Source organism: Chelonoidis abingdonii, chromosome 1, assembly GCF_003597395.2.
Source record: "Chelonoidis abingdonii isolate Lonesome George chromosome 1, CheloAbing_2.0, whole genome shotgun sequence".
Classification (NCBI taxonomy): Eukaryota; Metazoa; Chordata; order Testudines; family Testudinidae; genus Chelonoidis; species Chelonoidis abingdonii.
Genome location: NC_133769.1, coordinates 148,301,894 through 148,329,541, shown reverse-complemented (window position 1 = coordinate 148,329,541; position 27,648 = coordinate 148,301,894). Strand labels below are relative to the sequence as shown.

General features: G+C 50.3%; 1 protein-coding gene and 1 long non-coding RNA gene across 11 annotated transcripts in view; one reads left to right on the top strand and one right to left on the bottom strand.

Annotated features, from left to right (window-relative positions):
* The window catches only part of LOC116833757 (uncharacterized), a 660,803-nt gene that overhangs the window by 335,699 nt on the left and 297,456 nt on the right, over positions 1-27,648 (bottom strand). The gene's annotated exons all lie outside the window — the stretch shown is intronic.
* Positions 837-3,197, top strand: LOC142047624 (uncharacterized). The gene is made up of 2 exons (XR_012656891.1): positions 837-877; positions 2,520-3,197. It is a non-coding gene; the product is annotated as an uncharacterized LOC142047624 (long non-coding RNA).

The following is a 27,648-nucleotide window of genomic DNA, read 5'->3' as shown; positions in this document are numbered from 1 at the left end:
ACCACAGACAGCAGTGCACTGTGGGTAGCTATCTCACAGTGCAACTGGCTTCAGGGTGCTTTGGGAAGGGTTTGCAATGTTTCACAAGCTGGTACAGCATCACATGATGCAGGTTTCTGTATCCCATTGATCCTTGGGTATCCTACTACATTGCCAGCCACTTTTCAACTGAAGAGTGTGTGTGTTGGGGCAGAAACTGTGGGTGGGTGGAGAGGGATTGTGTGTGTTGCAGAAGAGTGAGTGGTGTTGGCATGCTGTCTCTAAATTCAGACAGCTGCTAGAAGTAACCAGTCCTGAGGCAGGGGGAGCGGGACAGCCCTGACATCACTCCTGCTTCCCTCACTGGCTCAGCATGGCACAGCAGTCTCAGTCACGTACACACATGTGCTGCTACCTGCCTGGCTGTGTGTCAGGGGTGCTGGATCACAGGGGTTTAGAGGGCCTTGGGCCCACCATTTTTTACAAGCCATAAGGATGAACGACAGAAGAGTGGACAGGATGGACTCTTGGGGGGAAGAGGGGTTCTGTGGGTGTGGCCTTGGGAGAGGGATAGGAAGACACATCAGGGAGAAGGGGCAGTGTGTGGTGGGGGGCTCCAGGGAGAAGGGGTGGAGTGAGTGAGGGGTCTTAGGGAAGGAGTGTCATGGGGGCACCATAGTTTGGACACCAGTGACCCCCACACTGTAAGGAAAGGGGAAAAGGGATAGCTCAGTGGTTTGCACATTGGCCTGCTTAAACCCAGGGTTACAAGTTCAGTCCTTGAGGGGGCCACTTAGAGATCTGGGGCAAAAATTGGCCCTGCTAGTGAAGGCAGGGGGCTGGACTCCATGACCTTTCCCTTCCAGTTCTAGGAGATTGGTATACCTCCAATTAGTATGTAAGCTTCCACCACCATGCTCTGTGTTCACTGTGGTGGCCTTGTTCAGGATGGGGGCATTTTAATTATTTGGGAAGGTCCCAGGATGTTTAGGGGAGATTATGAAGATGTTCCCTTTTGAGATAAAAAGTAAGAAATACAGGACTGGAGAATTTTTTTAGAAATCTGGGATTTAGACTTTTTATTTAAAGCAAGGGGGAAGGTCAGAGTTTCTGAGAAGGTTTTTGTTTGCAAGAAGCAAGATTGTTTGATCTGTTATTGTACCAAAGGAGGAGTGAGTTGTTTATAAAGGAGGGTTGAAGACTAAATGCATTTGATGAGGATGAGATCTGAACCCACACATGCAGAGAACAAGGGATTAACAGCCCATCTCCTTAACCATAGAAGGGGCAAGAGTTATGGGTGATGGCAATGCAAGGATTGGGAGTGCAGGAGCTAGTGGTAAAGGGGGAGGGGGATCGTCCAGGGGCAACGGGAAAGCACCAAAGTACAAGTTTTGCCCAGGGCACCTTTTCCCCTAACGCTGGTCCTTGATAACATTTCTTGCTGGGAGGGGGAGGGGAGAGAGAAGAGGCATTTTCTCTCTGTTTCTTTGCTCTCCATTTTCTGCTTCTTCCTTGAATTCCAGAAACCTCCATTGTGTTTCAGACTGTGCAGTGATGCCCTCCTGACCCCAGGACTCTGGAGCCTTTGCAGCAGAAAGATCCAAGAGCTGAGGGTGAATCCAGGGATGAGTAGCTGGCAGGAAGGAGTCCTAGCAGCTCTTCTGGGAATGCAGGTGAGGAATGACTCTCCCTTCTCTAGATTCTCCCCATAGAGCTCTGGGGAGCAGGGAGGGTTGTGTGATAAATTACATCCAACACACCCCTTTGATCCAAGCCAAGGGACGTCTCAGCTCTGCACGATCCCCTTGGCAGCACCAAACAAGGGATGTTTTCCACTGCCCAGGAGACCCCAGCCAGGGACTCAAGGCAGCCCCAGACTTTCCCTCTCGCCCTTCCTGGAAATCAAGTTCAAGTTTCTACAGAGAGCTAAAGAAGCCTCAACCCCTCATCTGAATTAATGTCACATTTCTCACTGCCTGACAGAAACTAATGTCATTTCAATTCCTGGTGAGTCCATTTCAGTCATTCCTCAGCCCAATTCCTTCACCCTCGTGCCTTAGCTCAGGGCATTGTGCCACCCTGTGGATGTTTCATTTCCCTCCTCAGTTTCACACACAGACACAATTTCCTTTGCACAGATCCATGAACAAAAATACCTCCTTGTGTCTCTTGTCTGAGCCAGGGCATTGAATCCCATTGAAACCTTCTCTCCTGCAATGGCAATGGTCAGACAGAGGGGACATGACCACCTTCACCTCTGACAGTGAGATATTCGCTCTCTTCTTTCTTGAAGCTGCTGTTGTTATTCCACCAACTTCCTGAAAAATCTCAGTGCCCCAGAGAAAATCTGCCCCTGGTATTGAAACTAATGATGTGTTGGAGATATGCTGGGAAGAGAGACTGTCTGAATTGCAAAGGCAAAAAATGAACAATCTACAGCAACATCATTAACCACAGACACACTCTCATCATGCTCCAACCACAAGGGAAATGGGCAGGAATTCATAACAAAAACTACAAATATGATACACATCTAGAGATAGCATAATTATAATCAGCCAATCAGAACCTCTCCATAGACCCCTTACATGACAACCTTTCTACAATATTGGCTGCAAACATAGAACAGTGGTCACAACAGTGATCTATATAGTTACAGATTATGTCAATAACGTCACAGGAGGTGACATGGCATCAGTGAGACAGATACTGGAATACTGCCTCCAGTTTTGGTGTCCTCATTTGAAAAAGGTGTTGTGAAATTGGAGCTAGGGCAGCAAAGAGCCACCAAATGTTCTAAAGGCTGGAGAAAAATGCCTTCTAGTGAGCTATTGAAAGAGATCAACCTGTTTAGCTTATCAAAAGAAGATTGAAAGGTGACTTCATTGATGTGTTGAAGTGCCTTCATGGAGGGAAAAGGTTGGGTATTAAAGGGCTCTTTAATCAAGCAGAGAAAGGTATAACAAGAGCCAATGGCTGGAAGGTGAAAAGAGACAAATTTGTATTACAAATAAGGCACAAATGTTCAACAGTGAGGATGATTCACCACAGGAACAAGCTACCAAGGAAAATGGTGGATTCGCCATCTCCTGATGTCATTTAATGAAGACTAGATGCCTTTCTGGAATGTGTTTGCCCCAAAAGTAGCTATTGTGTCATACAGGAGGCCTGTGATATGCAGGGGGTCAGATTAGATGCTCTAATGGTCTCTTCTGGCCATGAAGTCGACTAATTCCTGAAAAACTGAGGCCACGTCTATACGACGCGCCATTTCGGCGTGTTAAAATCGAAAGCTCGGAGTTCGATATATCGCGTCTCGTCTAGACGGGGATGTATCGAACCCAGAGCGCGCTTACATCGATTCCGGAACTCCACCAAAACAAACGGAGTTCCGGATTCGACATGGCGAGCCGCGCACATCGATTCGGCGTGGTGAAGACGGGTGAGTAACTCGATTTTAGATATTCGATTTCAGCTACGCTATTCTCGTAGCTGAAATTGCGTCTCTAATCTCTTTTCAGCTTCGTGTAGATGGGCCAAGCATTGGTAGATTGGCAGCGCGGCTTCTGATGTTTTCCTGTCCTAACTGGCTTTGTTCCACAGTGAACGACATGCTCCTATGAGTGGGGTAAATCCACAGGGCTAGCTCACACCTCCAAAGTGCCTGGCCAGGGGCGGACATTGGCACAGCAAGGGAGGGGGGCTGTTGCACAAAGTGACATCACAAAGACCTTTTCGCGGCCATCAGACTACTTGGTCAAAGGTGGGGGAGAGCGATTGTGACCCTCGACACAGAGAGATGCTGGACATTCAGACTGGGCGACAGGGGCGGGGCCAGGGAAATCTCAGAACCCCTGTGGCTTTGCTTCAGCAGTCTCCTTCTCCAGGTCTCTTTTGAGGACTGATGAGAGTATTCGGGTTCACGTATGTGAGCGCCAGGAGGACCTCTTTCCAGTTTCTCCTTCCCTTTTCCTGATTTTACTAGAGACACAGCTGTCCCTGCTTGAAGGTAAGAGCCTCTTGGGTTGTAACCTGTTCAGTCTGATCCATCTGGTGACAGTTGAATTCTGGCTGGAAACAGGAGCTTAAGGAAGCAGAAATTTTATTGCGCACTGGGATTTTGTCCCTTATCACGATTAGGGGTTGTCCTTTTTGTTTAACCTTCCTCCATCCATCCCTTCCTTCATTTCTCTTTGTCTCTTGCTTCTTTTGTCCTTCTCTGTTTCCCAACACCAGGGGGTATATGTGTGTTGCGGGGAGTGCTCTGCAGCTCCCACTGTGGGAGGGTCCACTCAAAAATGTGGGGCTGAAATAGTGCTCGGGCAGTGATCCCCACAGTGACCAGGGCCACCTTTGGGCTCTCTGGTGAGAACCCTCAGCATCCTTCCTCAATTTTACCCGATTGTCTGAGTAGTGGGGGTTATTGACAGGCAGGAGACTCGGACCCTGTTGTCTCTTTTAAGACCAAGTAAATAATCGATAACCAGTTCTATGTTCGATGAATTTGCTGTTTCTCTGCATGATGGATGAATTGGCTCTGAGCAGTTCATGATTCTCTCTAACACTGCAGTTCTCCTTAAATACTTGCTGAATAATTACTGTGCACCAGTTGTTGGTCTGGAGCTCATGTGCGAGAGCTTTATTCAGGTCATTCAATGCTGAAATTCATGATCTGATGGTTGTTTGAAATCAGGGTCTTGGGTCCTATTCTCAACTCTGCCCTGACTGGCTGTGTGACCTAAGACAAGTCAATTCTCCTTTCTCAGCCTCAGCTTCCCCTCTTTCAAGTAGGGATAATAATGATCCGCTTCTATTTACCTCACGGCGGGTGGAGGATGGGGATCCGTTGGAGAGTGTCACTGAATTAGTGCATAATATGAGATGTTCTAATCACGTTTACTCAGAGCAAATTATGACATAATAAGAATAGCTAAATAGTCTATTTGATTTGCATTTTTTTTATTTTGAAATTTTTAGAGCAGCAATGACTTCGCTCAGACTGAAGCATCTCTTTATCTAATGCTTAGATCTAAATGTCTCCTCTTTGCTGTGCGAATGAGACAATTTAACACACTGTGACAAACAGGAGATACTTTTGTTTTGCAACAACATATTTTTGCAAAGAACTTTCATCCCACTTGTTATGATTTCAAGAAACAAACTGGTTTAGTCTGAATGGGATTTTCTGACAGAAATGGTCTCAATGAAATTTCCCTACCATCTTGATTCCTGGGTTCTATCCCGGCCTCTGGGGGGTTTTGCTATTTTTTTAGAACAGGAGTCAGGACTGGTGGCTTCTCTTTATGGCTCTACTACCGCCTTGCTGTGTAGGCCCTTGGGTAGGTCACTTCCCTTCTCTGGACCTCAGGCTCCTCCCCATCTGTCCAATGGAAACAGGGACAATTCTCGAACTCTGGGCAGTCATGAACCTGAGTGAGATAAGGGGCGTTAAAGCCCTCTGTGAAAGAGAAAGGGGAGTTTCATGGTGTTTAGCACCAAGGAATTCTAAAGTTTGCTAAAATGTCTAGTCTGCAGAAAGAAGAAATAGTCAGGGCCAAACTTTTTAACCACTGCCTTTTTTAAAGCCCATTCAGGGATGTGAGTCCTTGTCTTTTAGGTACCTGGGGTTCTTTGCCAGCCTCTGTTTTTGTGGCCTTAACAAACCAGGTGCTTTGCCCCAGGTCTTGTCCGAGATTCCTGAAAAAGAACATCTTCCCATCCATGAACAAGACAGGACCTATCTTTCAAAGGGGAACAAAGAGAACCCTGGGACTTACAGACTAGCTAGCCTCACTTCCACAGCTGGAGAGATACTGGAATACATCCTTAAACAATCAGTTTGTCAGCAGCACCTACAGGGTAATTTGGTTCTTTGGACTAGTGAGCATGGATTTGTCAAGAACAAATCATTCCAAACCAATCCTCTTTCCTTTTTGGTAGGGTTCTGGGCCTAGTGGAGGTGGGTAAACAGTAGATGGGATCTATCTTGGTGTTACCAAGGCTTTTGACACAGCCCCATAGGACATTCTCACAAGCAAACAAAGGAAATGCGGTCTAGTTGCAATCAGTGTAATGTGGGTGCAGAGCTGGTTGAAAGCCCAAACTACAAGAGCCCTTCTCCATGTTTCGCTGTCCAACGGAGAGAGTGTACCTAGTGGGTCCGGCAGGATCAGTCCAGGGTCTGGTACTATTCAATATTTTCATGAATGATTTGGAAAATGGAGTGGAGAACATGCTTCTAAAATTTGCCAGTGACACCAAGCACTTTAGAGCACAGGATTGAAATTCAAAATGCCCTTAACAAATTGGAGACTTGGTCTTCTTGAGCAAAACCCCATGACTGGGTCCCTCTCTCTAGTCTGGGCTGAAGTGAAACCCCAGAGCCAAACACTCCTCCTCCTGGGCAGTATGCTCCGCCCTTGAATGATCGGATGCTGCTTAGCACTGTCAGAGCAGCTTTTGCTGGGGGATTCTCCCAGCACTTTCCAATAGTGGGAAAGTATTAAATCCCCATTTGACTGCTGGGGACAGAGCCCTAGAGGGGGGAGCAACTTGCCCAAAGTCTTCCAGGAAAAGGAAAACAACCGGCAGTGGAACCAATAGGAAACTCAGCAATGGAAATCAGGAGTCCTGTCTCCCAATCCCCTGGTCCGGTCACTCCAGCGGAGCACACTCCCCTCTCAAAGGCAGGGGGAGTGGCCATGAGGGTCTGCTTGTATTTGCCAGCTGTGGGAGGGAGTGTGCAGCAGCGGTTAACGAAGGGGCCTGGAAAGAAAGACTGCTGGGTCCCACCCATACTTCTGACACTTGGTGTGACCCTGAGCCAGTAGCTTCCCCTCCCCAGGCCTGTTTCTCATCAGTAGGGTTGGGGTCACAGTCTAGACAGCACAGGGGGGTTGGGATGCTCCAGAAAGGTGTGTAAAGTGCTGGGATTTCAGGATCCCGGAGGCGCTGTCACCCCCACACTAGGGTGATGTTCTGCACCCCCTGCTGCTGGCCAAATTTCTCCTTTCCCTGGCAATAAGACAGACTCTAGTTTTCCCAGCCAGCCGATTGCCCAGTGTCATCACCCTGCCTGCTGGCTGGGCAGGGTAACTCCTCAGGTCACCACCCCCCTCTCCAGCCTGCTTTGGGCTTGGAGAGTGAGGAGAAGGGTGAGGGATGACACTGAACATCCTCCATCCATCGCTCCATCCCCAGAGCAACTGAGTGGCATTAGGGTTCCTCAGTGGCATACCCTGTCTGTCTGGGGAGAGGCAGAAAGAAGGTGAGAGAATCTTTCCCAAAGGAGATTGGATTTGCAAACAGCCCCCAGGAGCCCCTTGCTCTCAGAGCCAGGAGGGGCTTCTCCAGAGCCATCTCCAGTGTTTTTGGCAAGGTCCCAGCAATGGGGCTCCCCGCCCTTCCCTTGTGGGATTCTGTTCCCCAGGCTGAGAGTCTCTGAGCTGGGCCAGACCCGATGAGCTGCTGAGCATGGAAATCAGTGGGAACAGAGGGGGCCCTGGCCTTGCTATGCCTGGGGACTTTGAAGTGGGGAATGGTTTCCCAGGAGAAGTCCGTACTCCTGGGTTCTGTTCCTTCTCTAGTTTGGGGGGTGGGGTGGAAGAGGGAGTGTGAATGTGTCCTGGGCTGGCAGGAGGGAGCTGCTTGTCCAAAGTGACCGATGGTCTTTGTGACTGACCCCAGTGCTTGAAAAGGACGAGACTCCCCGGTTCTTGTAGCCCTAGGGAAGACGAGGGGGAACGTTGAGGGGGAGCAGATCATGCAATGAACTCCTGCCAGTATGTGTAGCTTGCACTCCCTGCACCTCTGTGTGGGGAGAAGGAGCTGCTCTGGCTGGGGCAGGGATGGGGAGGGCAGCATTTTGCTTACTTTGCTAACTGCAAACTTCAATTATCATGGATGGACATTTTTTTCCTGCGTTTTGTGAGTGCAGGTGAAATCAACTTTTAACAAAAAAAATGAACCCTTCCCAGCTAAGCGATGAGCAGGGTCCCAGGAGCTACCCCAACACAAATAAGGGACTGTCACAGTGGAGAGAGATGTTTTGCATTTAGTGACATTTCCACCACAATTTAATGACACTTCCACCATTGAAAAAGCATCCTACCCCGTATAGCCCCTTAAAAGCCAATGAGGGAGAGCAGACAGAGACCCCCTAAGGTCCATTAGGGACCACACTATGTTGATTATTAACCTGGGGGCAAAGGTACTTTGGGTGGGAAGATAATAATTCAGGTGGTGGCGGGGGGGACAACACGCACTCGCTCCCTGGTGATCGGTACCAACACTGTCTCCTAACTGAGACAGGCAGATGGACACACAGCAGCGATGGCAGGGTGTTGATGGAGAAGGGGTAGGGGTGGGGGAGTGCAGTCACAGAGAGCCCAAGTCAAGGCTGTGGCCAGCACCTGCCCAGGACATCTCTGGCTTTAACGTCCAAGCTGCAAGCAACCTACATTCCTGCATCACATTTCTGGGCCAATGAACTGTTTTAAACCTGCTGCCCATTAATTTCATTTGGGGCCCCTAGTTCTTGTATTATGGGAACAAGTAAATAACTTTTCCTTATTCACTTTATTCACACCGCTCATGATTTTATATACCTCTGTCATATCCCCCCTTAGTCTCCTCTTTTCCAAGATGAAAAGTCCTAATCTCTTTAATCTCGCCTCATATGGTACCCATTCGAAACCCTAATCATTTTAGTTGCCCTTCTCTGAACCTTTTCTAATGCCAGTATATCTTTTTTGAGATGAGGAGACCACATCTGTACGCAGGATTCAAGATGTGGGTGTACTGTGGATTTATATAAAGGCAGTAAGATATTCTCCATCTTATTCTCTATCGTTTTTTAATGATTCCTAACATCCTGTTTGCTTTTTTGATTGCCGCTGCATACAGCATGGTCGTCTTCAGAGAACTATCCATGATGACTCCAAGATCTCTTTCCTGATTTGTTGTAGCTAAATTAGCCTCCATCATATTGTATGTATAGTCAGAGTTATTTTTTTCCAATGTACATTAGTTTACATTTATCCACATTAAATTTCATTTGCCTTTTTGTTGCCCAGTCTCTTAGTTTTGTGAGATCTCTTTGAAATTCTTCACAGTCTGCTTTGGTCTTAACTATCTTAGTAATCGTCCGCTAAACTTCTGCCACGCACTGTTTTCCCCTTTTCCCAGATATTATGATAAATTGAATAGAATTGGTCCTAGGACTGACCCTTGGGGAACACCACTAGTTACCCCTCTCCATTCTGAACACACCGATGGGCGAACCTGGAGAAAGTGGCGGCAGCCCTTCAATAGGTCAGCTGCTAGAGCAAAGGATTGGAGCCAGCACTCAGGAAGTCGTTCTTATGCCACCCTTTTGATTCCAGCTTGAAGGAGAGCTTCTTTTTCTTCCCCTTGGTGAGAAAGAGCAAGGGAAGAAAGGAAGGTCAAGTGGGCCAACTCAGTGCACAAGTCCACACTGTCTTCGCTTGCTTGGGAGTCTTAAATGGGAGACTTGTTGTAGGTGGAGGTACTGCTGCACTTCCAGAAAACAGCCCACCACTGCACAATAAGGGACCAAAGAGCATTCCCAAACATCAGATTGAACCAGGGAACCTCTAGAACTTGAGTCTAATACTCCCCCAACTGAGCTACTTAAGCAGCTGAAGGGACCCTTTCTTGCCCTGCTGCTTCTCCGTCCGGGATGTTTTTCTCAGCCTTGGCACACAAAAAGGGCATCATGAAGGCAAGATGAATTTTTGCCTGCCTTGCTCAGCTTGACTTGCTTCCTCACCCCATTCCTGCCTTCGATCCTGGGTTACCTGGTGGCTGAAGATGGTCCATTGTCTCAAGCGGTGCCAGAGCCTGACACAGTGCCCCTGGGCAGCCCTTGCTCTGCACATGCCAGCTTTGCACATTTGCAAATACTTGAAAGCTCCTGTCGGTAAGTTCTGGGGAAAGTTGCTCACCTTCAGAGGAAGCTCCCTAAAATTGGCCTGTCTCACCCAGTGGTACATTGACCTCTGTTCAGACTGAGCCGAAGGGGGGACGGGGGCCTCACTGCTGTGATCCCCGCTACTGTGAGGCAGCTATTGTTGCGGCTGAAGCCAACCTGCAAGCACATTCCACCTACTGAAAATCCTGTAGGATATAAGGTGAGAATAGAAGAACATGAGAGGGAGGGGGCTTCCTAATCTCCTCCCCCTTCCTCCACCATCAGCCATCCCATACCTGGTCAAAAAAAATACAGCCATATCCGAAGAGTCAGTTGGGTTCTTTGTGGTTGCCCCACCATTCCCCTCGGGCCTGACCTGCCCTCCAGCTCAGCCACCCACTGAAAATTGAAAAATAAAAAAAGTAGAGCCGTAAAATTCTTCAAAGCCCACCAGGTCAACCCCCCTTCTAATACCGCAGAAAAGCCACACTTCTTCTGACTAGGTAGGAACATCCTATTGCCCCACAAGAAGTGGAAGGCCATCCTGTTCAGTTTCCGCAGCACTCGTGAAGCAGGGGGAAATATATGGCTGAGGAAATTCCCCACAGCCAAAAGATAGGTCTTGAGCATCACAACTTTGTAGGCTAATGACAAGGTCCAATTACTCCATCAGCTGAGCCATTCCTCACAGGCCAGCAACCACTTCTCCTAGTTCGCGTTCCTCACCATGTCTCCAGCCAAATGCTAGAAAGCCCAGTTCATCCACCTGCCCACTCTTGCAGCCCTCCTCTTCTGCTCTGACTGATAGGGAGGAGTATTGAGCTTCCCTCCCTTAGGCCCTTCAGCATCCCTGGGGAACACCAACACCACTCAGGTGACTTTGGGCCAGTAGATCAACCAACAGGGCTGCCTCCTAGGCCAGGCTGCAGCCCAGCTTCAGGACTCAGAGGAAATGGAGCTCGCATCCCTACCTACAGGACTCCAGGCATGGCCAGACTTCTGGATCAAACGTCCCCTCTTGTGCTCAAGTCAAAACAGCTAGCGGGTAAAAGACAGGCTCCCATGTCATTTGAGAGAGCAGGATTGAGCCTTGGAAGACCCAGCAGGGTTAAGTGGCACAGGAATTGTCCTCAGATGCCACTGAGAGTTCAACTCAGATTGCAAGATTCAAAGTCCTGAGTGCTCGCCCTTACACCATGGGACCAGTAGGGAACCCCCAGACCTCTGCTGAGTTCTGATATGGATGACCCTGTGGAGACAGCCCTGCATTTGCTCACCAAGTTGGCATCCAACAGTTTGCTGTAGCTCCCAGAGGCCTTTCTTATACGAGACTGAGAGGCCAGTGGGCATGTGAGGAAGTTGCCCCTTCAGTCCCAGGCAGTACGTGGACCTTCCTAGGGGAGGCCAAGTCCTGGGAAAATAGAAAAGTGATGTCACGTAGCATGCTCGAGAGATGTCTGTTTCAGTTTTGAGGGGAATACCACATGGGGAAAAGTCCCTTTTTATCTGACCAGGGACTTGAAGCCTGGACCCTCTGAGTAAAAGGGCTGATACTCTACCAACTGAGCTAGCCAGGCTTATGTAAAGAGGGGTAAGTTCAGTACAGAAGAGGAACTAGTCAAGAAAAAGAGAGCAGAAAATTAACTACTCTTGCTCCCTTGGCAGCCCTAGTCCCATCTTGCTCCACCATCTGGCACCCACAGAAATTCTTTTTTTCCATTAAATATCAGATCCAGGTGAAAACAGGTTATACAAAGCAAAATAAAATTGACCTGTCTCGTGCAGTGGTACATTGACCTCTGTTCAGACTAAACCTAAGGCCGGGGGGTTTGCTTCTGGATCAAATGTCCCCTCTTCTGTGAGTCACAATAGCTAATGGGCAAAAGACAGGCTGCCATGTCATTTGAGAGAGCAAGATGAAGTTTTGATAAGGTCTCCCACAGTATTCTGGCCAGCAAGTTAAAGAAGTATGGGCTGGACAATTGGAAATATAAGGTGGACAGAAAGCTGGCTAGGTTGTCGGGCTCAACGGGTAGTGATCAACGGCTCCATGTCTATTGGCAGCGGTTTCAAGTGGAGTGTCCCAACCGCCTGGGGCCGGTTTGTTCAATATCTCTTCATAATGATCTGGAGGATGGCGTGGACTGCACTCTCAGCAAGTTTGCAGATGACACTAAACTGGGAGGAGGGTAGGTACACTGGAGGGTAGGGATAGGAATAGAGAGGGAAACCTACACAAATTGAGGATTGGGCCAAAAGAACGATGAGGTTCAAGGACAATGGGGAGTGGCCGAGTCCTCACTTACGGACAGAAAGAATCCCAATTCAGCTGTTTACAGACTAGGGACCGATGGTAAGGGGCAGTTCTGGCAGAAAACGACTAGAGGTTACGTGGATGAAAGCTGGGATATGAGTCAATAGTGTGGCCTTTGTTGCCAAGAAGGCTAATGGCACTTTGGGCTGTTATAAGTAGGGGCAAATTGGCCAAGCAGATCGAGGGACTGTGATTCATTCCCCCTCTATTCGACATTGGTGACGGCCTCATGTGGGTGTCTGTGTCCAGTTTTTGAGCCCCACACTACAAGAAGGATTGGGAAAGTTGGAAAGAAGTCAGTGGGGCAACAAAAATGAATTAGGGGCTCGGAGTCATATATTTATGAGGAAAGGCTGAGCAACTGGGATTGTTTAGTCCTGCAGAAGAGAAGAATGCAGGGTGATTTGAAAAGGGTTCCAAAGAGGATGGATCTAGTCTGTTCTCAGTGGTAGAGATGAGAGAAAGGAGTAATGGTCTGAAAGTTGCAGTGGGGAGGTTTAGGTTGGATATTAGGAAAAACTTTTTCACTCAGAGAGTGGGGAGCCACTGGAAGGGTTACTAGGGAGGTAGTGAAATCTCCTTGTTAGAGGTTTTTAAGGTCAGCATCTGACAAAGATGTGGCTGGAATGATTTAGATCTGTCAGGGTGAGTTTTATCTGTATGAGTTTCGTACTATGATTAGGCTTAGACTATGCGTGTTTTTTGTTTATTTTTGCTCTATGGAGACTACAACACTCCATAGAGAAGGAAAAGTTATGCCTTAGCAAAGCCTGTATGTGTGTTAGATGGGTAGAACCACTCTCCGTGCTCCCTTTTCTTCTGATTTCCTTTAAGGAAATCTGAACAGGGAAAGAAAGCATTGCCATTCTTTAAGGCTTGAACTGAGACTCAAGATTTGAGGCTGACATGGTACTACCTGCACTAAGAAGGCTGGGAAAAGCTTGGCTTAGGCATATACGGACCCTCCACAGCAGCGACTGGGGCGGAAGGAGCCGGGGTGTGCTGGAAGATGCAGTGAGGTCTGGTGATCAGAGACTTTCCTGCAGCTTTCTCACAGCAAAGAAATCAATTTGCCCGCACGTGAATAATCTACTGAACTAATGGCACCGCAGGATGGAGATTTCCAGCTAATGACCACCTCCACACATTACGCACACCCTGAAACCACCACCACCCAATTATTACAAACTAGAGGGAATAACAGGGCAACACACACGTTGGAGTCCAGCAGCTGTTCAGGTGAGTGAGGTCACGAGAGATTATTCCACCTGTCAGTCTCCCACCAGCCAGAAGAAGCTGTCTCCTCCAGGGGCAGGGTAGGCTTCTCCCCCTCCTCCCCACACCCCCCCAGCCGCTGGCTTATGGCTTCAGCTCCACAGTACTGTGGTGCCTAGGCTGCTGCCACGAGCTGCTTCGCGAGCGGGGCCGCTTTATGGGAGTATCAGACACAGTGTAACAGCACAGTCGCGGAGCTGGGGGCCCTGCGGGGCCCGGGGCAAACTGCCCCAATTGCCCCCCCTCTGGGCGGCCCTGTCGCTCAAATGACCCATATAACTTCCAAGCTTGCTTTAACCATTCACATGGAAAGTGCCATACTAGAAAAGAGTAAGTTTAAAAAGGGGCCTCCTATAGTATTGCAACTTTTTTTATGGAAGGGGCCCCCGAAACTGCTTTGCCCCAGGCCCCCTGAATCCTCTGGGCGGCCCTGCATTGACACCAGTGCTCCAGACAAGGCTTGAATTCATAACCCCACCCGTATGCCCCTTTGTACAAACCAGTTGCACCACAGCAGGTGCTTTTTAGATACAGTCAGGAAGCAGGCCAAGGCCCCCTGAATCCTCTGGGCGGCCCTGCATTGACACCAGTGCTTCAGTCTCTGTGGTTCACACCTTTGCCTGGTAATTGAAAGGTAGCTGGTTCAAACCTAACTCAAGATGTGGCTTTTCTGCGATGAGACTCCAGTACGTTTTAACAGGAAGAAAATCTCCTCTATTCTGGTTTAGCCCCATTTGACTCCTTCTGCCCATCTTCTTTCCTTCCCCATTGGGGCCATGCAGAGAGGAGCCCCAGTCAGTTCTGTCACAGAGAGTTTGTATCCCATAAAGGGAGGGAGGTGTTGCTTTAAAACACTGATAACGGGGAGAGGAGTGGTGCACATGATTAGGGGGAGAAAGGATGGAGAAGTAACAGTGGAACCTAGACAGATTCCCCCTGATTGGGGAGATCCCCTGCTGCCCACCATCAGCCTGCTGTGGGAAGAACAACTTGGGATTGTTTGGGGAAGCCACCTTTAAAAACACAAGTGTAACATGCTAGTTACAGTTTAATAAGACCAAAGCCTCCTCAAACCCAGGGTTACAATCACTGGAATGACTTTGCCTTGATATTTTATCGGCTGCAAAGTGAGTCAAATTACAGTTTCCGTTCGGAGTCAGTGCACACACAAGAATCCGGTGAATTTAATGCCTTAGGTTCTGCTACCATTTCATTTCTATCCTGCCCTGCCCTCTTTCTTTATGCTCCTGTTGTTATTTCATGGAATTTCTGGGATGTGGGAAAAGCTGAGTTCACTCCAGGTGGAGGAGAAAAAGGATTCTGTCCCTTGTGCAAAGCAGGTATCCATGGAACCTGACACCCTGCTTTGCACAAGGGACAGAGAAAGATCTTGCTGTTCCTGTGTTGGTGCAAATAAAATTGTGCTTCAGTGTGAAAGAGAGGTGAGAAATGGCCCCTTGGTGGGACAATATCCTCAGGATTAAGACCAAAGGACTCAGGCTGAGAACCGATTTAACTGAATTCATCTGGGATTTAACAAATTGTCTTCCATGGAGAGATTGCAAACTTGTGACATTGAGCCAGACTCTGGGGGTTTGGGCTGCTTTAACTCTCGGTAAAAACATGAACTTGATTCCAAGAAGGGAAAGAGGAGATGCCTGAAACTGACTTTAGTCTCAGGCTGGGGTCTCCTGGATGGGTGGAAACTTCCTTCCCTGCTACCAGGAGATAGCAGCTACTGGGGACATACCAGGGCTGGGAGGAAAGGGGACTTTGCTGGGACTTTATGCACACAGGGCCCCACTAACACTAAATCCTCCACTGTAGCAGGAATTAGAAAGTCACACCTCAGTCAACAGTAGGACTGGGCTTTGAAAAAGAGATTATTTTTCCTCCCCTTCATGAGAAAGAAAGTAAGAGCTGGCAACTCAGGTGCAGAATACCACTTTTTCCTCTGGCTGAGGAGCTGGAAACCAGGCACAGACGGACTGGTGTGTCCTGAAGGAAGGGGGCACAATTTGAAGGTTCAGCCCCTTATGATCAACAATCCCTCCCAGGTGTGAACAATGCAGGGCAAGGAAGCAGCTAAGGCAGCCCCTCTCAGCTCACCCCTCCAGCAGCTGCTGTGCAGGGAGGGAGCCTGGCAGCACCACATGATGTAGCAGGCGATATCTAACCCAGGTAGGACACATGACCCCACACACGCTCTCTGCAAGTGTTGTCTCTATAATTAGGAAAACTCATGAGTTCAAGGTACAGGTGCACACCCAGAAGAAAGTCTAGCACAATATGCCCAAGATGAAGGGAGTGCTGAAGCCTGGTATCAAACCAGAAACCTTCAGTTCTTCAGGCTAATGCACTCCCAACTGAGCTACTGTGCAACAATCAGGCAAGCCAGGAAGGCTTAATACACAAGCCACAGCATATGCTAGGAAGATTTAAATTTGAATGTCACAACACAGGAGACAAGCAGTGGGCTTGGCCCCAGAGATGCAGGCTGGGGTTTCCTATATCCCATTCACTCAAGCCAGCACCTGCCCCCTCGCAAGCTGTCACTGGTTCCCCCAGGTCTGCAAGACAAGAATAGCTGTTCTCACTGGAACAACTCCACCCACAGCTTGCAGGCTCCTCCCAAGCCTAAACCGGAAAACCATCTTGTCAGAAAGCAGCCCACTAGGACTCACCATTGCTTCTTTTCCTTCCACCCAGAACCCCATTTCTTCTTCTCTTGAGCTGCAAGTAGCCACCCCTGGGATGCCAAGAGGGATGCACAGAATTCTGCCTCCCAGCAGCCAACTGCACCTCCCCAGGCTTTGTAGAACGAATGGTGGCTACTACTAACCCCACTTAGCCACACTGCGGCACTTAGCTTTTGCCCTGCCTTCCTCAGCTCGACTTTCCTCTTTTGCCCCATTCCTGCCTCACTTCCTCCTTTGACAAGTCACACAATGGAAGTAAGCAGGAAGAGCCAGCCTCCACAGGCCAGCCTTCAAGGGCAGAGGAGGCTAACCCACAAGCCTCCAAAAGGTGACTGACCAAATTCCTCTAGCTTCCCCAGGCTGACGCCAAGGTACTTTGTCCACTGATGTCACCAGCTTCTATCGTGCAGGGGCTGGGGTTATCCCAGGGCAGAAGGAGGAGCGCCTTCCTGGACAGCAAGAGGAGCTGGGAAAAGGAAGCCACTATGTTTCTGCCCAATTTTGGGCTGAGAGCCTTTTGCATGTTAGGCAAATGGGAGAACCACTACACTGCAGAAACTCCATCACAGTGCCCTGCCCTGCCCCGCCCTCAAATTCCATGCGCTTTGGTGGTGGCTCACCCTGACACACACCAATGGGCGAACCTGGAGAAACTGGCAGCAGCTCTTTGATGAGTAAGAACATAAGAACGGCCATACCGGGTCAGACCAAAGGTCCATCTAGCCCAGTATCTGTCTACCGACAGTGGCCAATGCCAGATGCCCCAGAGGGAGTGAACCTAACAGGCAATGATCAAGTGATCTCTCTCCTGCCATCCATCTCCATCCTCTGACGAACAAAGGCTAGGGCCACCATTCTTTACCCATCCTGGCTAATAGCCATTCATTTATGGACTTAGCCACCATGAATTTTATGGACTTAGCCACCATGAATTTATCCATTCCTTTTAAACATTGTTATAGTCTCAGCCTCACAACCCTCAGGTTAAGGAGTTCCACAAGTTGACGTGTGCTGCATGCAGAAGAACTTCCTTTTATTTGTTTAAACCCTGCTACCTATAATTTCATTTGCTGACCCTTAGTTTTTTGGATAAACTTTCGCACTTTCTCCACATCACTCATGATTTATATACTCTATCATATCCCTTAGTCTCCCTTTTCCAAGCTGAAGAGGCTGTACGGCGTCTGGGGGTCCAGCCCTGCTCCCTCTGCTTGGACCCCACAGTGACTTTTATCCAGCCAGTAAAAACAGAAGGTTTATGGACAACAGGAACAACAGGTTCAGCAGAGCTTGCAGCACAGTCAGGACTCCTCCGTCCAGTCCTTCTGGGGGTTCAGGGTGCTTGGATCCCAGCTAGATACCCTGAATTCTGCCCCACAGCCCAAACCCAAACTGTCCTGCCTTTTCTTCCGCCGGCCGATCCTTTTTTCCCCTTCCGCTCTGCCCAGGTCTTTCCCCTCGCCCCTGCCGGCTCAGGGTTACAGGCTGAGCACCTGTCCCTACACCTAAGACATCCCCTGCTTTCCCGTTCCCACACGACAGTCCCTACTCCTTCCGTTCCCCACACAGACAGTCCCTACTCACACAACGCTCCCCTTTGGAACTGAACTGAGCGGGGTCACTTCTGCCAGTGACCTGGGGAGTTCAGGGCCCCCTCTCCGGGACAACGCGTCCGCTATCAGCTTGGAACTTCTCTTCACATGGACCACGTCCATGTCATAGCCTGCAGGAGCAGGCTCCACTCAGGAGCTTGGCGTTGGCTCCTTTCATCTGATGGCAGCCAGGTCAGGGAGAGTGGTCAGTGTACACGGTGAGTGTCGCCCAAAGAGATATGGCTCTAGCTTCTTAGGGCCACACCATGGCCAGGCATTCCTTCTCAGATGGCCGCGTAGTTGCTCCCGGGTAGCAGCTTTCTTGCTCACAGTACACAATGGGTGTGTCTCCCCTTTTTCATCCTCTGCATTAACAATACCGCCCCCAGTCCCGTGTCTGAGGCGTCGGTGACACCATAAAAGGGTTTGTCACAATCTGGGTTTTGCCAGAACTGGGCCACTGACCAGAGCTCCTTCAGCGCCCAGAACAGCTCCTGGCACTGCTCGGTCCAGATTACCTTGTCTGGTTCCCCTTTTTGCAGAGTTCGGTGATGGGGCCGGCTATGGCGCTTAAGTGGGGCAAGACCTTCGATAGTACCCCGCCATCCCAATAAAGGCCTGGACTGCTTTTTGGTTTGGGGAGCAGGCCAGTCTCTGATCACCTCCACCTGCTGGTTCCGGCTTCAGACAGCCCTCTCCCACCGCGATGGCCCAGGTAAGATACTTCCGCCATCCCACCTTGCACTTCTCAGCCTTTACGGTTAACCAGCCTCCTGGATTCGTCCAGGACTTGTGTACCTGGGACACATGGTCCTCCAGGTCTGGCTGAGACGCAGATGTCGTCATATACACGCCACGGCAAAACTTCCATCCTCCTCAGTACTGATCCACCAGGCGCTGGAAGGTGCCGGCGCCCTTGAGGCAAAAGGCAGGGTCAGAAACTCGTGAGAGCCCCAGAGGGGTGATAAAGGCCGATTTCAGCCTGGCATCTGCATCCAGCGGCACTTGTCAGTAGCCCCTGGTAAGATCCATGGTGGTGAGGTACGGACACCTCCAGCTTGTCTAGAGCGTCGCAGGCCTGGGCATGGCGTAGGCATCAGATACGGTGATGGATGAGCTTTCGATAGTCCACACAGAACGGGATTGACCCATCCTTCTTGGGGCAGCCCACTGGCGAGCCCAAGGGCTGGAAGACTGCTGGATCACACAGCCAGCATCAGTCCCTGACCTCTCTTTCCAGATCCTGGGCAGTTTTACCAGTGACCCGAAAGGGGAGCATCTTATAGGGGATGTGACCGGTCTCCCACCCTGTGGACAGTCAATTAGTGGCGTCCAGGCTGGTTGGAAACAGCTGTCGGTATAGATGCAGCACCCCTCTGATCTCAGCGTGCTGGCCAGGGTCAGCTGAATCAGAGAGGGTCACCTCTAGGGGGGGAACCCGCTTTTGTCCCAGGGAATAGATCACAAAGGGTCATCTCCCTGCCCCTCCATGTCCACACACGGACAACACCACATCCCCTGTCATAGCATGGTTTCATCATGTTCACCATGGTACACCCGCCGGTGATGTGCCCGGGTTGACAGCTCCACAACATAGTTTACTCTCATTCAGTTGCTTGATTACCTTGAGGGGTCCTTCCCAGGCGGCCTGGATTGTTTTTTCCTCACGGGGAGAACCATCACCTGATCCCCGGTGGCAAAGGCCGCGGGCCCGGGCCGTGCGGTCATACCAGACCTTCTGCCTCTCTGGCTTGGGCAGATTCTCCTGGCCAGGCCATGAGCTCGGCCAGTCTTTCCCGGAAGGTCAGGACATACTCACCACTGACTCTCCCTCGGGAGTGGCCTTCCCCTCCCATTCATCTCTCATCAGGTCAGGGCCCCTTCTCGCCTCCATACAACAGTTCGAAAGGCGAAAACCCGGTAGAGCTCCTGGGGTACCTCCCTGTACGCGAACAGCAGGTGAGGTAAGTATTTTGTCAATCCGCGGGTGCTGTTCATAAATGTTTTAGCATCATCTTCAGCGTCCCGTTGAGCCTTTCCACCAGCCCGTGGACTGGGTGATACGCTGAGGCCCAGTTGTGCTGCACCCCACATTCTCTGCCCACTAAGAACGGAGCAGGGTCGACATGAAGTTGGACCCCCTGATCGTTAAGACCTCCTTGGGGAAACCACCACGGCTGAAAATTGTCAGCAGCGCATCCTGCCAACTGTGTCTGCTTCAATAGAGGAAAGGCCACTGCCTCGGGGTAGCGAGTGGCAAAATCCACACCACCAGGATGTATTTCTTCCTCCTACCGATCATCTTGCTGAGAGGTCCACTATGTCCATGGCCACCTTCTGGAAAGGTTCTTCTGTGATGGTAAGGCCTCAGGCTGCTTTCCCCTCCCGAGGCCTTCCCCCCCTCTGGCAGGGGTCACAGGATTGGCAGTACTGTCGGACATGGGTAAAGAACCCCAGGCCAGTAAAAGTTCTGTAGCAGTTCTGCCTGGTACGCCGGATTCCCTGGTGTCCTGCGAGAGGATGTCATCGGCCAGGTACAGCAGCTTGTGGCGAAACTTCGGGAACCACCAGCCTGGCCTCCTGATCCCCCATGACTCTAACCTCCCCTGGGGCCCATTCTTGGCAGCAGGAACTTCTCCACAGGAACTCTCCCTTGCACCTCTCTCAAGTCTGTTCCCAAATGAGAAAAGTTGTTAGCGTGACGATAAAGAGCTCGACGGTTACACCCGGTCCCGGGGCTCCGCACAGGAGGGATCTTTCTGCAACTATCCGCCTGGAACTCAAGCAGCGGACAGGGATGGGGACCAGCTCTTCTTGGCGGCTGGTCTGAGGTCGAGCCTCTCTGAACCGTGCCCCTGGGCGCTCCCGCCCCCCAGGTTAGGGTCTGACTCCCTGGGCCCGAGAAACCTCCCCGTTTGTCGGCGTGCAGTGCCCTTTACCGATCCTGACTACGAGTCAGCGACCACGGGCACCTGAGTGCCAACTAGCCATCTTTAGTTTCCCTCCATTAACCACGACCTGGGCAAATATGGGTGTACCCCCACGTGCTTCGGGGCCCCTCCTTGGCCTCTCCACTTCAGATGTATCTTGCCACGGGCACTTGAAGAGGCTCCCACCCAACGCCCATCAGGGGTCAGGTAGTCGGGCCACCACACTCCGATCTGAGCCACCACCTTGGGTCGGGAAGCGTCACCTCTGCAACCCGTGTCCCGTACCACAGTCCGTACCTCCTCCATCGTACCTCCAGGGAAACAATGCACTCTTTCCCCTGGAGGGGCAGCACCCCGCGCACCACTCCGTAAACTAAGAACCCAGAGCTGGAGCTTCCAGCCCCCAAGGAGCTGACCGGGGACCTGGGGCTCTGCATTTTAATTTAATTTTAAATGAAGCTTCTTAAACATTTTAAAAACCTTATTTACTTTACATACAACAATAGTTTAGTTATATATTATAGACTTATAGAAAGAGACCTTCTAAAAACGTTAAAATGTATTAATGGCACACACAACCTTAAATTGTGAATAAATGAAGACTTGGCACACTACTTCTGAAAGGTTGCTGACCCCTGCTATAGATGCTCATGTGTTAAGCTCCAGAGATCCCGGCCACTGACCACTGGGATCTGTCAGTGTTATGCAATCAGGACCAGGAAACCCTTCACACTTAAAGTGATAGCTTGGGATTTTAACACAGTTTTCAGTACACTGCACGTAGCTGCTACTGCAGAGTCACGCTTTCCAAAGGGGAAAGCTGCGGAAGGCACAATGACTTTTGGTGCTCCAGGAGAGCCCAGTCACTGTGCTTCCCATTAGGCATTTAAAAACACAGCAACTGTCACTAGGGTTGCCAACTTTCTAAATGAACAAAACCGAACACCCTTGGCTTGCCCCACCCCTTCTCTGAGGCCCTGCCCCTGCTCATTCCATACCTGTCCCTCCATCGCTCGCTGTCCCCCAACCTCACTCACTTTCACCAGGCTGGGGCAGGGGGTTGGAGTGAGAGCTGTGGCTGGGGGTGCAGGCTCTGGGGTGGGTTTGGGGTGTAGGAGAGGGCTCTGGACTGGACCAAGGGGTTTTGAGAGGGACAGAGGGTTGGGGTGCAGGCTCTGGGAGGGAGTTTGGGTGTGGAAGGGGGTTCCAACCTGGATCAGGGGGTTGCGGTGCTAGGTCTGGGAAGGAGTTAAGGTGCGGGAGGGGGGTTCCGACCTAGGGCAGGGGGTTTGGGGTGTGAGTAGTGGTGAGCTGGAGCCGGTACACACCAGTTTGCATGAACTAGTTGTTAAATTTTGAAGCAGTTTTAGAACCAGTTGTTAACCCGCCTCCCTGCGAGGGGCGCTGCGGCTGTGATGGGCTCCAGCCAGGAAGTGATGTAATTTCTCCTACGGCCGCCAGGGGTGCTGTGGGAGCCATATGGGCCACCGCCTGGCCCTGGGCATGGGCCCTGTTGCTGCTGCTGCTCCCCTGGCCCTGGGGCCGCTGCTGCCTGGTGGGTCCCTGGCTGCTCCGTTGGGCCTGGACCACGTCCTGCTTCTTGGGCTGCTCCGAGCCGCTCTCTCCATGAGTACCCGCCATCCTGCCCGCAGCCAGCCCCTGTCCCCAGCCAGCCCTGCACCCAGTGTCCGCAGCGAGCCTCTACCACACCCCCTGCCCTATCCACACCCCCTGCCCTGTCCACATCCCCTGCCCGCAGCCAGCCCCTGCCACACACCCTGCCACACCCCCTACCCTGTCTCCAGCCAACCCCCCTGCCCAAAGCCAGCTAGCCCCAAACCCCTCTGTCTCCAGCCAGCTCTGCACCCCCTGCCTTGCCTGCAGCCAGTCCCGCATCCCCTGCCTCCAGCTAACCCTGCCCCAAACCCCTGTCTGCAGCTGGCCCCACGTCCACTGGTGTCCTGCAGTTCCCAGGGCAGTAACCCTGCACACCTGCTTCAATGAGGGGGGCAGGGAGCAGCTGGGACCCACACATGTAGCTGGCCTGTGCTGCGGGTTCTCGGCTTCTGGTCCCTCAACCACAGCCTCAGGTCAGACGGGCACTGCTCATACAGGTGCTCCAGTATGAAATAGGTCAAGCAGGTCCTCTTTAGTTTGGGCCCCAGCTGTCCACTTGCGGCCATACCCCTGCGACCCGGTTGACCAGTTGTAGGTATGTGACCTCACGGGGTTTTAACGCTGACTCCGGAACCTTTTCCGGTACATCTCAGGAGTCAGCCCAAACTCGCGCGAGCAGGGCCTGTTTGAACAGTTCGTAGTCCCTGCCTCCGCCCCTTTCAGTCGGCTGTACACCTCCACGGCTGTGGAGTCCAGTAAGGGGGTGAGAACTGCGATCCTGTCTGCAGGGCCAACCCTGTGCAGCTCGCAGGCATTCTCAAAGGCCGTCAGGAAGGTATCTATGTCTCTCCCCCTCCTTACGCCGGGGCAGCAAGTGCTTATCAAAGCTCTTTGTAGGCTGGGTCCCCCCTCACTCACCGCAGCCGGGGCTCACGGCTCCTCAGCCTGGGCCAGCTCCAGCTCATGTTTACGCTGTTCTCCTTCTCCTCCAGTTCACGCTGGCGCTGGTTCTCCTCATGTTTACGGCTGGTTCTCCTTCTCCTCATGCTCTCCGTCTCCTCACGACGCGAGTTTCCTCTTTACGCTTCTCCTCCAGTCTTGCTCCTTTAACTGTCGAGCTCCTCCCAGCTCAGCTTCCCCTGCTCCAGCCGCGCGGGGCGAGCTCCGCCGGGAGCTGGCTCCCCTGCTGGCCGGGGGGGTCACGGTGCCCTCGGCATATCGCTGGGCTCCTCCCCGCCCTTCCCTAGGCTAGGAAGGGGGGTCTCGGGAAGCCCTCATCCGCCGGCTGACCACTCCCAGCGGGGACAGACACTGGTGCCTGCGCTGCATCTGCCAGGCTGCTTCCCTCAGAGACAGGGCTTCCAACGCTCTCCCTCCTCCAGCTGGGCAATCAGCTGGTCCTTGGTCAGCCTCCCCAATGCGCAGCCCCCTCTGCTTGCACAGCTCCAGCAGGTCACACTTGCGCCCGCATGCTTGCGTACAATCTTCCTGCTGGCCTCTGACAGGTCGGGTGCTCACCGTCCCCATGGTTTCCAGGGACCCCAGTGCAACCACACTTCTTGAGGTCACTACCTCTCGCCAGGGTCGAGCTGCAGACTCCTCCGCCCCTGGGACCGCTCGCTGCAATCCCGGGGGACCTGTTGCTGCAAAGTCCTTCCACTGGCACACACTCCCAGGGGTTACCCCCCTTCGTTTTACTGCTCCCCAGTCACTACTGCAGGAAGCGCCGTCCACGGGGTGCAGTAATCCCACCGCTGCACCAGTTGTCAATGGCGTCTGGGGTTCCAGCCCTGCTCCACCTCTGCTTGACACCACAGTGACTTTATCCAGCAGTAAAAACAGAAGTTTATTGGAACAACAGGAACACAGGTTCAGCCGAGCTTGCCAGCACAGTCAGGACTCCTCCGTCCAGTCCTCGGGGGTTCAGGGTGCCTTGGATCCCAGCTAGATACCCTGAATTCCGCCCACAGCCACAAACCAAACTGTCCTGCCTTTTCCCCGCCGGCCGATCCTTTTTCCCCTTCTCCTCTGCCCCCAGGTGCTTCCCACCTCCCCCTGCCGGGCTCGGGTTTCAGCTGAGCACCTGTCCCTCACTACAGACACCCCTGCTTTCCCGTCCCACACAGACAGTCCCTACTCCTCCCGTCCCCACTAGACAGTCCCTACTCCATCCACAGAGGCCTAGTCCTTAATCTTTCCTTGTACGGGACCTCTCCAAACCCTATCATTTTAAGTTGCCCTTTTTCTGAACCTTTCTAGTGCTCGAATATCTTTTTTGAGGTGACGAAGACCACACTGTACACACGTATTCGAGATGGTGGGCGTACGCATGGATTTATACAGGGCAATAATATCTTCTCAGTCTTATTCCCTATCCCCTTTTTCCATGATTCCTACATCCTGTTTGCTTTTATGAACCACTTCTGCACACTGCGTGGACATCTTCAGAGAAACTATCCATGATGACTGCCAAGATCTTTTTGACTCGTTGTAGCTAATTAGCCCCCTATCATAACTTGTATGTAGTTGGGGTATTTTTTCCAAATATGCATTTCTTTACAATTTATCACATTAAATTTCATTTGGCCATTTTGTTGCCGCCAATCACTTAGTTTTGTGAGATCTTTAAGTTCTTCACAATCTGCTTTGGGTCTTACTATCTTGAGTAGTTAAGTATCACTGCAAACTTTGCCCCTCACTGTTTCCCTTTCTCCAGATCATTATGAATAGTTGAATAGGATTGGTCCTAGACTGACGCCCTGGGGAAGACCACTAGTTACCCTCTCCATTCTGAGAAATTTACCATTTAATTCTACCTTTGTTCCTGTCTTTAACCAGTTCTCAATCCATGTAAAAGGAACGTTCCTTTTATCCCATGACCACTAATTTAACATAAGAGCTTTGGTGAGGACCTTGTTCAAAATTTCTGGACATCTAAAGTACACTATGTTCCATTAGATCCCCCTTGTCCACATGTTTATTGACGCCCTTCAAAGAACTCTAAAAGAATTAGTACAGACACGATTTCCCTTTACAGAAACCATGGTTTGAGTATTGCTCCAACAGTTTATTTTTTTTCTATGTGTCTGACAATTTTATTCCTTAACTATTGGTTTCGACTAATTTGCCTGGTCTGACCGTTAGACTTACCGGTCTGTAATTGCCAGGATCACCTCTGACCCCCATTTAAATATTGGCATTACATAAGCTAACTTCGCAGTCCTTGGTACCAAGTCGATTAAAGGACAGGTTCAAAACCTTAGTGTAATAGTTCTGCAACTTCACATTGAGTGCTTTCAGAAACTCTTGAGTGAATCCAATCTGTCCCAGTGACTTGTTAATGTTGAGTTTATACAATTAATCCAAAACCATTCTCTAGTGACTTCAATGTCTGTGACAGTTCTACCAGATTTGTCACCTACAAAAGCCAGCTCAGGTTTGGGAATCTCCCTAACATCCTCAGCCGTGAAGACTGAAGCCAAAGAATCACATTTAAGTTTCTGCTCCGCAATGAACTTTATTCGTCTTTAAGCGCGTCGCTTTTGGCATTTCCGATCAATCAAGGGGCCCCACTGGTTGCTTACAGACTCCTGCTACTGATGTATTTAAAAAACATTTTGGAGTTTTTTGGCTAGCCGTTCTCAAATCCTTTTTGGCTTTTCTTATTACACCTGCACTTAAGCTGGCAGTGTTTGTGCTCCTTTCCATTTGCCTCACGTAGGATTGTGACTTCTGCTTTTAAAAGGAAGTCTTTTCTCTCTCACTGCTTCTTTACATGGTTGTTAAGCCACAGTCGGCTCTTTTTAGTTCTTTTACTGTTTTCTTAATTTGGGTATAACATTGAAGTTGGGCCTATTTATGGCGTCTTTAAAAAGGCCCATGAACTTGCAGGCCATTTCACTTTAGTCACTGTAACTTTTAACTTTTGTTTCAACTCAACACCCCCCCTCAATTTTTGTACAGTTCCCATCTTTGAATTAAATCCACAGTGTTGGGCTTTGAGATATTCTGTCGCCACCACAGGGATGTTGGAATGCTATTGTATGGTCACTATTCCAAGCGGCCTGCTATAGTTACCTCTTGGACCAGCTCCTGCACTGCACTCAGGATTAAATCTAGAGTTGCACTCTCACCCTTGTGGTTCCCGTATCAGCTGCTCATGAAAGCGTCATTAAAGTATCGAGAAATTTTATCTCTGATTTCATCCTAAAGTGAAATGGTTCCCAGTCAATATGGGATAAATTGAAATACCCCACTATTATTGGGTTCATTAATTTTGATAGCCTCTCTAATATCCCTTAGCATTTCCCAATCATACACTATTACTGTCTTGGTCAGGTGGTCGATAATAGATCCCTAAGTGTTAATTTTTTATTAAAGCATGAAATTTCTATCCATAAGAGATTTCTATAGAACATGTAGATTTGCTTAAGATTTTTAGCTTCATTTGAAATCTACATTTTCTCACATAATAGTGAACATCCTCCTGCATAACCTGTTCTGTCCTTCCATATAGTTTGTACCTGGAATGATTGTTCCATTGATTGCTCTCAGTCCACACAGGTTTCTGTGATGCCTATTATATCAATATCCCTCCTTTAATCACAAGGCTGTCTAGCAACCCATCTATTATTTAGACTTCTAGAATTGTGTACAGCACTTTAAAAAACTGTCCCCGTTATTTGTCTGCCCTTTTCTGGTGTGTCAGATTCTTTTTGATGTGACTGTTTTATCATACTGATCCGGCCCTTACCAATTTGCCTCTCCATCCTCTGTTTTCTTCGACTATAAACCTGGAAGATTCCTCATCATCAGACTCTCCTCTAAAGAAAATCTGTGTCCGAATCCCATGCTCCTCTGCAGCAGTCGCTTTCCCCCATCTGCTAGTTTAAAAAACTCCCTACAACCGATTTTATATGTTTTAGTGCAGCAGGTCTGTTCCACTTGGTTAGTGGAGCCCATCTCTCCTGTATAGGCTCCCCCATCCAGAAAGTTTCCCCAGTTCCTAATGGAATAAACCCCTCCTCTCTACACCATCGTCTCATCCATGCATTGAGCCTCTGAAAGCTCTGCCTGCCTACCTGGCCCTGCGCATGGAACTGTGACATTCTGAAATGCCACCATAGAGGTCCTGGATTTCAGTCTCATCCCTAGCAGCCTAAATTTGGCTTCCAGGACATCTCTCCTACCTTCCCTATGTCATTGGCACTTACATGTACCACGACTACCGCCTCCTCCCCAGCACTACACATAAGTCTGTCTAGATGCTCGAGAATCCGCAACCTTCGCACCAGGCAGGCAAGTCACC